The following is a 12495-nucleotide window of genomic DNA, read 5'->3' on the forward strand; positions in this document are numbered from 1 at the left end:
CAGTCTACCGGTTAAGCGTGCCCATTGAAAGCATGATTCACCACAAATGTTGACTATAAAATCTGTGGTTTTGTTAAACTGCATGTCTAAACCATGCTGGACCTCATTCAATTACCACAAAAGTGCTGAAAAGGAAATTGTTATCAATAATGTCCACAAGATTTACTATCTACACAAAAAAAAGCCATGTGACTTTGGTTGTTACTATCACGCAGCCTTGCTTTGTGGGTCTGCAGGGAGCGAAGACAAACCAACCAAGATGTAATAGAGCAAATAAACAACAATCTCATTTCGTACTTTCGTCGCTGTTAATCAATATTTCATTACCTCAAGCATTTGAGTTAGTGACAGATGCTGAGCAGCTTTTGCAAGCAATGAGTCAGAAAAACCAGTTCATATCAAACATGCCACTAAAACTTGAAGCCATGAAGCCAAAATTATATTTTAGGACGATAAATAAATAAGAGCGACAGATCGCGCTGAAAGTTTTTTTCCTGGAAATTCATTAAAATATATGACTGAGCTTCTCGCTGAGCGTCGGAGGGATGGGGATTTAGAGAGAGACTGCTGCTAAAAGCTTTTATTTCCTTTTCTGCGGACACAGCTGAGCTATCTCTGCTTTCTATTACTAATTCAGCCCGGTTTCCATTAGGGGCTCACATTTCATATTTGGAAGCAGTCAGGCTCAACTCATCCTCATTTACACAGGCACGTCTTCATTAGCAGCAGCAGGACAGATGAGACCCGAGGTCATGTGGGTATAGAGGCAGACGCTCTCCAACCTGTTTGAATATTCTTCACGATGAAAGGAGACAAAATGACCGGCAGCAAACAACTTTTAGGGCTAAATTTTGTTGTGGTGTGTTGCGTTCTGCCTATAAATGATGCTTTCAAATTTTTTCCAGACAAAATGTGACCATCAGATCTTCACAGACATGTAGCTTGTAGTTGAGGCTGTGCACAGGCAGACAAACTACAACACGCTTTGCTAACTCTTCATGAATACCAACTGGTATGGCAGAAATGGCTGAGTGATTTCAGACTCTTCAAAATTCATTTCTTAAACTGACTGAGTCCTGTTCGTGGATACACCAATACATTTTTGACATTAAGTACATAAGCCTCTGTTGTCGTTCAATGATGTTCAAATTGGATGTTATAAACTGTAAGCTGGGAAATAAATTATGCCTTCTGAGCCACTTCCAACAAGTTGTTTCTGTCAGGAGCTACAGGTGCAGAAAAATTACACATAGCCAGCAAGTAAAAGGCATACATGTTAAATGAATATATTTTAAAGTTTAATAGTTTGGTTTAGTTTTTGGATCATCGTGCAGCTTTAAGGGATGCTCAACTATGAGTATTTGCTCATAGTTGAGCAAGTTAAACACACTACTATTAAAATAACATATAATAAAATACACTTATGAGTAAGTTAAATGTTCTTTTGTAATGATATTTTTAAAAGTATTTCTATAATCAAATACATCAAAGCGGGACCCATGGTACTTTATTTTGAAAGGGCCTGGCTCGTCTCGGCCAAAAGTGTTGTTGCTGTGGACTTGAAGCTTCCGATCAATAGCTGGATGGTTGCGTTAGCAGACAGTTAAAAAAATACTGCGGTGCCTTTAACCGTGAGGATTCTTTCATTGTGAACGGACAACAAACTAACAGCTCCCCAGTTCAAATATTACATTAAATATCTGTAAGTTGCAGAATGTGACTAAATAGTCACGATCAGAGCTCTGCAAAAACAAACACACACCTCACCTGCTTACAACACCACCACTACTGCTCAGTAAGTTAGACTGTTACCGCAGCGGCGTTAAACCTGATGATTTATTCTCTGTAACCTGGAAACAAAGTAACAGCTTTTCAGTTCATATATTTATAGTATTTACAAATCGCAGCAGGGCGGCACGGTGGCTTTGTGGTTAGCACTGTTGCCTCACAGCAAGAGGGTCCCTGGTTCGAATCCCGGTTGGAACGGGGTTCGGTCCGGGCGGGGGCCCTTCTGTGTGGAGTTTGCATGTTCTCCCCGTGTCCGCGTGGGTTCTCTCCGGGGTCTCCGGCTTCCTCCCACAGTCCAAAGACATGCAGCTCAGGTTGATTGATGACTCTAAATTGCCCTTAGGTGTGGTTGTGAGTGTGTATGGTTGTTCGTCTATATGTGTCGGCCCTGCGATAGTCTGGCGAACTGTCCAGGGTGTACCCCGCCTTCCGCCCGATGACAGCTGGGATTGGCTCCAGCCCCCCCGCGACCCTTACGAGGACAAGCGGTTACAGAAAATGACTGACTGACAAATCGCAGCAGTGCTCCATGGTCGCAAAATGGTGTGGAGCTCTGCAAAAGCCCTGCTTTGTGTGCGTGTCTGAGAGAGAGAGAGCCTTAGGAGAGAGCAAGAGAACTGAAACACCAGTGACTTATAAAAACAAAGTGCCAGTTTTTTCAATATTCATTGTATACATACCACGTGGAAAAAGCTGCAAAACCTTAAGTATACTCAATATATTGCCCACGCATAACAACAGGTATTTTAAAGTTGAGATTACTAAAAAAATAAAATCAGCTTTTCTAGAATAGAGGCCAAAATATTGCCTGCAACAAATGCTAAGGGTTGTTGTTTTTAGCCAAGACCATTTCTGATGCCTTTTGCTGCATGGTTTTGCGACCTGATTTTGTTGAGGACTTCCACTGGTAGCGACCAATTAAGAGAAGTGAGGACCCACCAGTCAATAACGCTATAAAATAGTCAATTAAACAGTTTTGGGTTTTTTTAGCATTTATGAATCACTGCAATCATGAGAGGTCCTTGAGCATAGAGTCATAAATGTGCATAAAAATTATTAGGCTGACCAGTCTGGCAGTATGCAAGATTAGCTGTGGACAAACAGATACACATGCACAAGCACACAAACACACACACACACAGCCTAACTCATGATTTCCATGCTCGCACCTGGTGGACTTATATAACCAAACCCAAACTCAAACAGAGCCTGAAGCTGTTGGCAGAAAAGTGTCCCTAAATATACTTAAAACTTTATACTTTGTCAGTCACCTTCTCATCAGGTAGCAGCACCATAACAAAAGGCAATAATCTAATGAAAGTTAGAGAAAGAGTAGGAAACAGCATGTTTGGAGCTTGACCCACAGTCAGGACTAAATGTCAGAGGACATTTGGTCTCTGCTGAGGCAGAATATTCCTTGAAATATATGCTGTGTAGGCAATGCTGTGATGATCATTAAAGCTGCACTCATCAATAATTTGATATATTCAGAGTAGATGAAGAAGTGTGTGTCATGTGAAAGGAGTCGAGATATCACCATCTCTCCGGTTCCCCACAGCTCTATGGAGTGTTTCAATGTCTTTCAGCTAACTGTTTTGGTTTTAAGGCCTGCAACTTTTTGCTTCACACTACTTTCATCAACCCTGTTTTGGCAGCAGACACTAATTTTTAACCAAAAGTGCTGTCAACAAAGTTTGCGATAAGCTGATGAACTTAGTGGAGCAATTAACAGATAAATGGCCACCCTCTTCATGACTAATACATCAGTGTTTACAGCTTGTTGCCTCCATGAGGCAAAAACATCTATTATTACTGCTTTGCATTATGTATTTGGTGCTATGTCAAATATGTGTTGGCAATTTCTTTCCAAAATCACCTTTAGGCCTGTAATGATTACTACTTTTGTTGGACTATTTGTTTCTGTTGTTTTTTTGTCTCAGAAATAATTTTAATAAACAATATTATTGTTATTTTGAGACCATTTCATGCCACTTGTATGATAATATCATAGTAGTAAGTTCATCCTTTCAAAGTGCAATGAACTTTGTATTCTTCAGAATATTCAGACATCAGAATTAGACAATAAAAAAATATTTCACATGTTTTGTTTTAAGGTAATTAACATCTGTAAATGTATAAAAGAAAGCAAAATTATAGCTTCTTTATAGGAGTAGCCTAATAATGTTAAGGTTGAGAGTTAATACAAAATTTGGCCAACAAAAACAAAACCAAGTGATGCCTCTTGCAACTAATAGACAAGCTTAGTGAAGCTCCAGGAACATCACATCTAGCCACATTTTGATTTTCTATTTTTGGAGCTGGACAGTTCATTCTGAGCACTATTAGAAAATATACACCATTTGGTAGTTTACTGCACCACACTCTCGGGGCACAGAGCTACTCTGGGCACAGACAGAACGGCAGGATGCCACTCACAGTAAAAGGGAAACTTAACCCTTAATTGCGCTAGGTCTAAAAGTCTGCATTCCCTAGCATCTGTATTTGCTGCCCCTCGATCTGATAAGCTATGATCGGATTGAGTGATCAATTATCTTTCAAGTGAGTCAAAGTCTACAAACTGCTGCTGAGAGTCAAATGGTCACAGAGTGATACAAAGCATACACACAAGCAAACAAAACAGAATGGAAAGTTTTCTAAGGAAGATGTTAGAGGATAAAACTACAAACATTTTTTTTTTGGCTTATATGCACTCTGCCTCTACCGCTCCAAAAGTGCAGCAGCAGGCTATCAATGAGCTACACTGTGTCATCTTTTAGGTGAAAAAACTGGAGGATTGCTGCACCCAAGTCATATAATGGCCTGGGAAAAAACCCTGCTGTTTATTATGGCAAACACATCAGGAAATCGTACAGTATATCGATAACATAATTATCGTGACAAGCCGAATTATCCCAAACATACATTTGGCCTTATTGTGCTGCTATTACTTGCTGTAACAGCAGGATGACTTTCAAGTTGAAGACTTTTGCTTTTCATCTTTAGCATTAAGCGTCACCTTTCGAGGGCATGGCATGATCATGAGTTACAGCAGGACGTGCTCTGCCTCTGAGCTACTGCCCCTCTGCTCGGTGGTACCGTGCAGCCCAGAGGCCACGGCCAGACCGGCTGGAGAGAGATAAAACATGTCAGCGGGCGATGTGTCTGCAGATGGAAGAAGAGGCATATAAATAAATCAGTGACGCCGCTCTCCTCCTCAGTGCTGTAATCAGTTGAGAGCGGTCCCGTACCTGTTTTGAGTCTACAGGACAAACAACATAAATGAGAGCTCCATCAGTTTGTTGGGCCCACTGCCTGTTTTAGTGAGGGTGCACAGATGCTAGAAATGAATGATTAATCACCCTAAATTCTGTTAAGAAACAGTAGCATCAGCCGCAACATCAGCAGCAGCAGCAGCAGCAGCAGCAGCAGCAGCAGCTTGGGAAAAACAAGTCCAATCTTAGATTATATTTCCCACAGCTAGAGGAAGAGTTCATTCCTAGTTCTTTCATTGTTAACTCTGAGTTTCCAGTTTGAGTTTGAGACTGAACTGTCATGACCTTGCAATGTGAAATAAACAGATAAAGACACAGTTTGTGTGTTTATTTAATTCCCCACTATGTCTCAATAGTGCATCAAGCTGGAGACCAAGATGCTTTCAGTTGTCTCCATTGTCCAGATGTGACCTCTGAACCATACTTTTGTCTGCATACAAAGCCAGTAATCATGGGAGCTTATTTTACAGTTACTGCAGAGTGCACAGCGCTGGAAGAATTATTATGGCTTATTAATTATTTTTATGGATTTTGTCCATCATTTCTGTCAGTCCTGATAACATTGTATTAATCACACTAATTGTTTTAAAAGTATGACAGGGTATCTTGTGTGTGGGCCCTTTTTTTATTTATTTTTTATTTTTTATTTTTTTATAATTATTTTTCAGTGTCCTCTCTCTAAATTTGAACATTTTTCGCTGGTCTGCAAAGGCAGCAGCAGTTAAAGGAGTTTGAGCATGGATGTATAAAACCTGGATACCACCATGGAGGCAGGGCCCTGTTCATTCTTATGAGAGCTGCTCAGCAGCACATAAAGCAAAAAAATGCTTGGTTTTCCACGGTATGAAAGCAACCATATCTTCCGCATTATGGAACCCATAGAGCACGCGTACGAGAGACTTCCAACGTGGGAGCAGCTGACTTCTGGTTTAGCACTCCCGTTGTTTGAATGGTGATCAAATATTTTAATGTTGCCGCTCTTTTACACTTTCAAAGGGTCAACTGATCTGTTGGTACAGTCAGAGCTGATGCGATCAATAGAGGGGAGGAGCAGCTGCTGCAGACTTTTATACCTAGCATAACAAGTTTCACTTTCTCTGCGCCTGGTAGTCTGCAGCTCCATCTGTGTCCAGAGTATGCTCTGCGCTCTGAGAGTGTGATGATAACCAATCCAATTGCGCTCATAAAGAACTGTCCAGCTCTAAACATATAAAATCAATATGAGGCAACATATGTTCGCATATCATAGCTGGCCACAATAAATTAATGAATGCAGAGTAAACCCTGGGATAGCTAAAATAAGGTTAGACTCAAACATTTGGACATTACAACACATACAGCTTTTATCTCCCCTACTTTCTCTAAAGAAACTCTCAAGAGCAAAGCATAGCACACAGAAATTGGGGCGCAATGTGAAGGATGACTGACTGATGACCTTGTGTTGTTGATCTGCTTTGACTCAGCATCCTGCTGGTCTGACAGGGACTAATGAGAAAATATGCAGCACAGGCAGAACTTGCCAAGTTCAAGATAATTACAACACAAAAACCATATCAAGGTTTATAATTATAAGCTTTTTTTAAACAAGTTGGAAGTGATTCAAACTTAGACTTGCCTAAATTAATCTTAACATGAACCTAAGTAGTCTATCCTAAAATAATCTTTAGAATTTACATTGTCCTGTTCATCTGTAGTACTTCAGCTACTTCACCTCACAATTAACTAGTTGAGAAAAGGAACGATGGCCAAAACTACAAAAAAAAGACCCAAGTTGTAATAAACCAAACTGAGCTTTTGACCCTGACAGCATCACTTTTTTCATGTGTCTATCACTCAGCAGCGCAGGAAGGAAACCATGAAAAGTCCTGCTGAGTGTGAAGTATAGCTCTCCAAAGAGAAACCGCCGCTTACTGAATTAACATGTCCTTTTCCTTGGCAATCAATTCATTAAGCTAATGGATTTTACTGTCAGATACACCGCTGTAATTGCAAGAGGTTGACTCTCTTCTAAATGAGATGCAGAGAAAAATATTAATTTTCACCCACTGTAATTGGATAAGGGAAAGCACCGCGTTGTAAATCAGCAGGGGGTTGTCTACACAATTCAATCATCAATATCTGATCAGAGCAGCTGTTGTTAACAGTGTTACTCTCTCCAAACACCACAGTGAGCTCATTACAGAAGTCATATTGCCACTTTGGTGAAGGAGAAACACAGGGCGGTAAAGTCACAGAGGGAACAATGCAGCGTGCCTCGTGTTGACAATAAAATGAGCGGGAAGCCAGCTTGTTTCTCACACCTAGTCAACACTGTTTATCGGCTGTTTTTGACCATGACGAGCCGCCAGCAAATCGGCCCGGGCAAGCTGCGCTGGGCTGGAAGCCTGAGGCTGGGGGTGGGATAGGAAACTGATGAAACAGTGGGAGGGAAGGAAGAAAGATAAAAGGGAGGTCACAACAGCGAGTGCCCAGCAGCCATGAAAGGTCAGTTTTAATTCATTAGGGAGGGTGTTAAGCTGGGAAGCTTGACGAACGCCCACATAGATGAACTGCACTAATTATGCCCTTTCCAATAGGTCCACCCTTTGACTGTTCTGATCACCTGTTCCACGAGACATAGTTGCTGTCACCACATGAGAAGACTGACAGAGCAGAAAGGAAGGCACATTTTCAAATAGGATCCTATTTTTACCTCCTTGTCCATCATACCAACAGATTGTGCTCTTAATAAAAGTCCTATAAAAAGTACGAAAAAAATCCCACAGTGCATGGCAAGTCTTTATACAGCCCAGACAGAATGTGTCTCTTTTAGAGACACTTCTTCATCTTGACTGTGCGTGACTGAACAGAAGTTGCAACATTCATAATCAAAAGACACAGCTCAAAGATCATTGGATTGTGCACAAGCTCAGATCAGCACAGTCCTGTTCTGTGTCAATTCTGTGCCTTTATTTCGTGTGTGGATTAATTAACAGTTCTTATTCAAAAGCTTTTTGTGGATATTGAAGGTTGAAGGCTTACTTAGGCAGGCTGTTCTCATGCACTTTTCCTACACAAAGTAATGCACCAAAATTTGTGCATACCCCACATAATCATAAGCCAGTAATGCATGGACAACCCAAGTATTTTGGAAGGCTGCAATCATGTGACCAATGCGCTGACCTGAGAAGGAAGAGGTCCTGATTGGTCCCAGTAAGGAAGCAAGTTAGATGGGTTAAAAAACAAAGGGACTTTTCCCTGGAGACTGGGAAAAGTTTGGAACCGCGTTAAGTTTGAGGCATTTTACGATATGTCTTCACCATCTTTTTTCTCAATTCTAACCTCTGTAACTTCATGTTAATTAAGTAACATTTTATGTTAAGTACATAACATCATTCATGGGAAGCTAGTTCGTAGGACATCATATGATCAGTTGTTTAAGGATTCCTGAACTTAGGCCCTGCGATGCATTGAGTTATACACTAACTTCCACATTTCAGTAAGTAGTTTTCAGTAAGTTCAGTAAGTTTTGCAGGTATTTCGTCATATGTATTCAACAAATTGTAATTTTGACCATATAATGCACATGGATGAAAAGTTAGGGGTACACCAAAGTTATTACTGTGGGAAACACAAATAAATGTATACCAAATTCCATAATTACCCATTCAGTAGTTGTTAAGGCATTTCCCCTTGAATTAAAAATGCTAACTTACTGATAGCACTATATGACAAGTCCAGGGATCACCAAGTCATTAGGAATTAACATCTAGAAACCATTAATGTCTGTTTCATTTCTTGCCACAGATGCAGAGATATTTCATAGCATAAGTGAAAATTGTTAGTCATTTAAAAAGGCAGAAGACCAAATTGTTATGGCAATATATCCTATCACTTTTGGGATATGTCACTCGAGACCATTTAAGTCAACCTGCTGGTGGTGATTACAAAGGGTCAGAGGATCAGAAGAGTCATTGGAATTTATCCTATGGCGGCCATGACTAGAATATTTCATGGTAATTCATCCAATGGTTGTCAAGACATTGATTCTGGACAAAGTGGTGGATCGAACAACCAACCAGCACTGCAACCTATTTGCCAGAATAAACTGTACATACGGCATTGTACATTTCTACAAATCCCGGCGGAAAACATAGCAATGTCTTGGCAAAAAAAATAAATAATAAAGTGGCATAATAATAGTAGGAAATGCTGTATTTTTCATTTAAAACAACCACTTTGTAGCACTATTCCGCAAAAGCTGCAATATCTTGCTTTCGTGACACTTTCACCGATGGTGTTGCTGAAAACAACCATGTTTGGTGATTAAAAAGCCACTGAAAACATACTGATGACTCACTAATAAAACAACTAGTCTTGTTGTTTGTTGGTCTCAAACAGTAGTCTGAGGCTGGACAGGCACCAAAGTGACATACCATCCACCATCCCTTCCACCAACCGGATGATAAGTCAGCTCATACATTTATCACTATAGAAATGTTGATATGATACATCTGAAACATACAAATGCAAGTAATCAATAGTTTGTAGAAATGTACAATGTCAACATTTTCTTCAGGCAACTATTGGCTGAACATTGTCATCCCTACAGACTGCTGTTACCTTGGCTTAAAATAGAGAAAACACAACTTTGTAAAACACACACTACATTGAGCGATGATCTTCTAACCGGAGCAATATGAAAACCAAATGTGTCTCCTCCTTAGCTAATTTGATTTAAAGTGCTACTATATTCATTTGGGGTGATTCAGCACCTCCCACACAGAGACCTCCGATTCCTCTTGTGAGAAGCTGTTGTGGCAGATCAGCCCCAGACTATTCTCTCCATCATTAAACTGTCAGAGAGCTGCAGCACAGCACAGTGCTTTAAAAAGAGAGGAAAAGAGGTATTTTAAAGGTCATGACTGACACGAGCCCTGAACACTTTATTCCACTCTTTTTCCAAGTCTATGTGCACTGTGCATGTCTGGCCACAGTGGTACCACTCCAAGTGTACCAACGATTCACAAAAACAAAGCTTAAAGTCTGTAATTAGACAAATATACAATTAATTTTCAGTTTATTCATCATTTTCACTGTTAATTTCACACTGTGTAGGTAGCAGCAACCACTATTTATGTGTCAAAGCTAAGACAGGGGTTCAACAGTAAACAGGAATCCTACATGTGAAACATTATCACTGGTAATTTCCATACCATAATACATAAACACAACTGAGCCTCAAAGTGTGAAGAAAACTGATTTGCAACTACAAAGACAAAATATGCCTAGTGGGATAACTGATCGGACAAGACACTTTAAAATCAAGGTAATATTCCACTGGTGTTAGGTCTTCCTAAAGCACTCCGACAGCACCACTTTCACTGGGTCATTACTGAATTTAGGAGATAGAGGACCTTATATAATTCATGACAAAGAGACTTTAATTTAGGCAGTATTAAACAGGTCTATAAATTATACAGCAGCTTAGATAGGGCTTTTGCTCTTGACTCGTGAGTCCTTGGAGCCAATGAATGTCCCTCAGGTGTTTGGATTAAAGCAATAAGGTTTACATACTGTAGAACAATAATTTGAATTCATAATATAATGTGTTATTAAGCAGCTACATGGTTTTATTTAACTTAATAATTTGAAATAAACTGACACATTGCATGAGATTTAAAATACGATTTCCATTATAGTGGAAAGTCAGATTAGCAATGATGCATTGTGGAAAAGGAAAGCACTCCCTGTCAGAGCTCGGGAGAAAATGTTCTTGAGTAAACTTTATGTGGACTGAGCGTGTTGCATGCCAGCTGGATGAATTAGTATTCACTGGGCACTGGGCAGCCATTCAATGACAGGAAATCATGTGTGGAGAGAAGAGAATCCAAAATGTCAGGAAAGAGAGTGAAAATGAGCCTTTAAGCCCACATTGTAAAAATTAAAGACTAAATTTAAGGAGACAATCCTTCTGTTCATTGGACAAAAACTGACTAAACTATGAAAGACAAAAGTGGCTAAAATATGACTAAAACTAATAAACTTTATTGTCCAAAGACTGATACTAAATCTAAAACAGCAGCCAAAATTAGCACTACCGTGCTGCTTCACTTGTAATTCTTATTTATGCATTCTTACAGTATAAATGCAGGAATTTTGAAGCACAGTGACTGTAAACCCGTGGTAAAAACTGGCACTTAAAATATCAATAAGTAAATACATGGATCATATGTAGAACCACATTTATGATAGCAATTAATTCAGTGCATTAGCTGTTTTTCAGTACTTTAGGCTATTCAGTTGGGATTTCCTCAGATTGACTAATACTGCTAATTAAAACAATTTTAAAGAAAAATAACAACCCATCTGAAAAATAATGATCCAAACTGCCTCTCAATTCCCAGAATAAAGTAACCTTCAACAAAGTATAAACCTGGTTAATGGAGAATGATGACTACACACGCACAGTATTGTGGTAACTCATAAATCAGAAGTTGGTCATTCATTCCATATGCAGTATTACAAGTTGTAAAACTGGCAATTAATCATAACGGCTCAACACATTAGGAGTATCAGCTTGAGAGAGGAGTGCTGGGAAGACGTGGCTTTGAGCTACTGTCACAAAGAACTGCTGAAGCGCTCAACGCAGTAAAAGTCATAATGAGGTCCTGTTAAAAAAAAAAAGACTCATAGTCTGCATATTTCTCATGACACTTGAAGAACCAAGCCAGCGTGAGTTATTGGTGGCTGTTAGGACTTCGCCTGACTACAAATTTTACAAGTCAGATCTGATAGGACATATTTGCAGTCAAAAGGGTGATAGTTACAAAGCCTTTCTCCACGGGCACTTGATTACAAAATGACCGAGTTTTGACCTCTCAGCTACTAACATAATTTTGATAATAATAAAAAATGTTCAGGATCGTGGAATTTGTAGGACTCGCAATGAGTCGAGCTGTGAGCAACTGTGAACATGGTTTTCTATATGACAGCGTGACAAAGTAAAGAGTTGAAGGTTCACTTGTTTCAAAAGAGCAGCCTGCCATCCGCAGATCTCCATTTAACCAACCTACCGTGGCCATTTCTTCATTTCCTATTCTTTTTAACAATATTTAGAACTAATCTTTGGAGAGAATAGCACATGATATCTTCATATCTTGACCAGTTTTTACTGAACAATGACACTGCCAACACAGCTCTGCTAACAAATAAATTGCTTTTCTCATAGCTGCTTCGTGGAAAGCTGATAATGAGAAGCAGCAGCACAGTGAAATGTTTAGTTTGCATTGGTAGTATTTTAACCCCGTCTCTACACAGGGGACATAGTGTAAGCTGCATGTGCTCTATAGGCGCCTATGCAGCATGTGTTCAGGAACAGTACAATGGAGCTTTTCCATTAGCACTTTTGGCCACAGAAAGTCATGCTATGCATATTTGTGTTTTCATTACCAGT

General features: G+C 39.7%; 1 protein-coding gene across 1 annotated transcript in view; it reads right to left on the bottom strand.

Moving 5' to 3' along the window:
- zmat4a (zinc finger, matrin-type 4a) overlaps nucleotides 1-12495 on the bottom strand; it is a 165518-nt gene that overhangs the window by 138033 nt on the left and 14990 nt on the right. The window lies entirely within an intron of this gene.

The sequence above is a fragment of the Plectropomus leopardus genome, chromosome 4 (assembly GCF_026936395.1).
Source record: "Plectropomus leopardus strain MGB_pleo_1.0 chromosome 4, ASM2693639v1, whole genome shotgun sequence".
NCBI lineage: Eukaryota > Metazoa > Chordata > Actinopteri > Perciformes > Serranidae > Plectropomus > Plectropomus leopardus.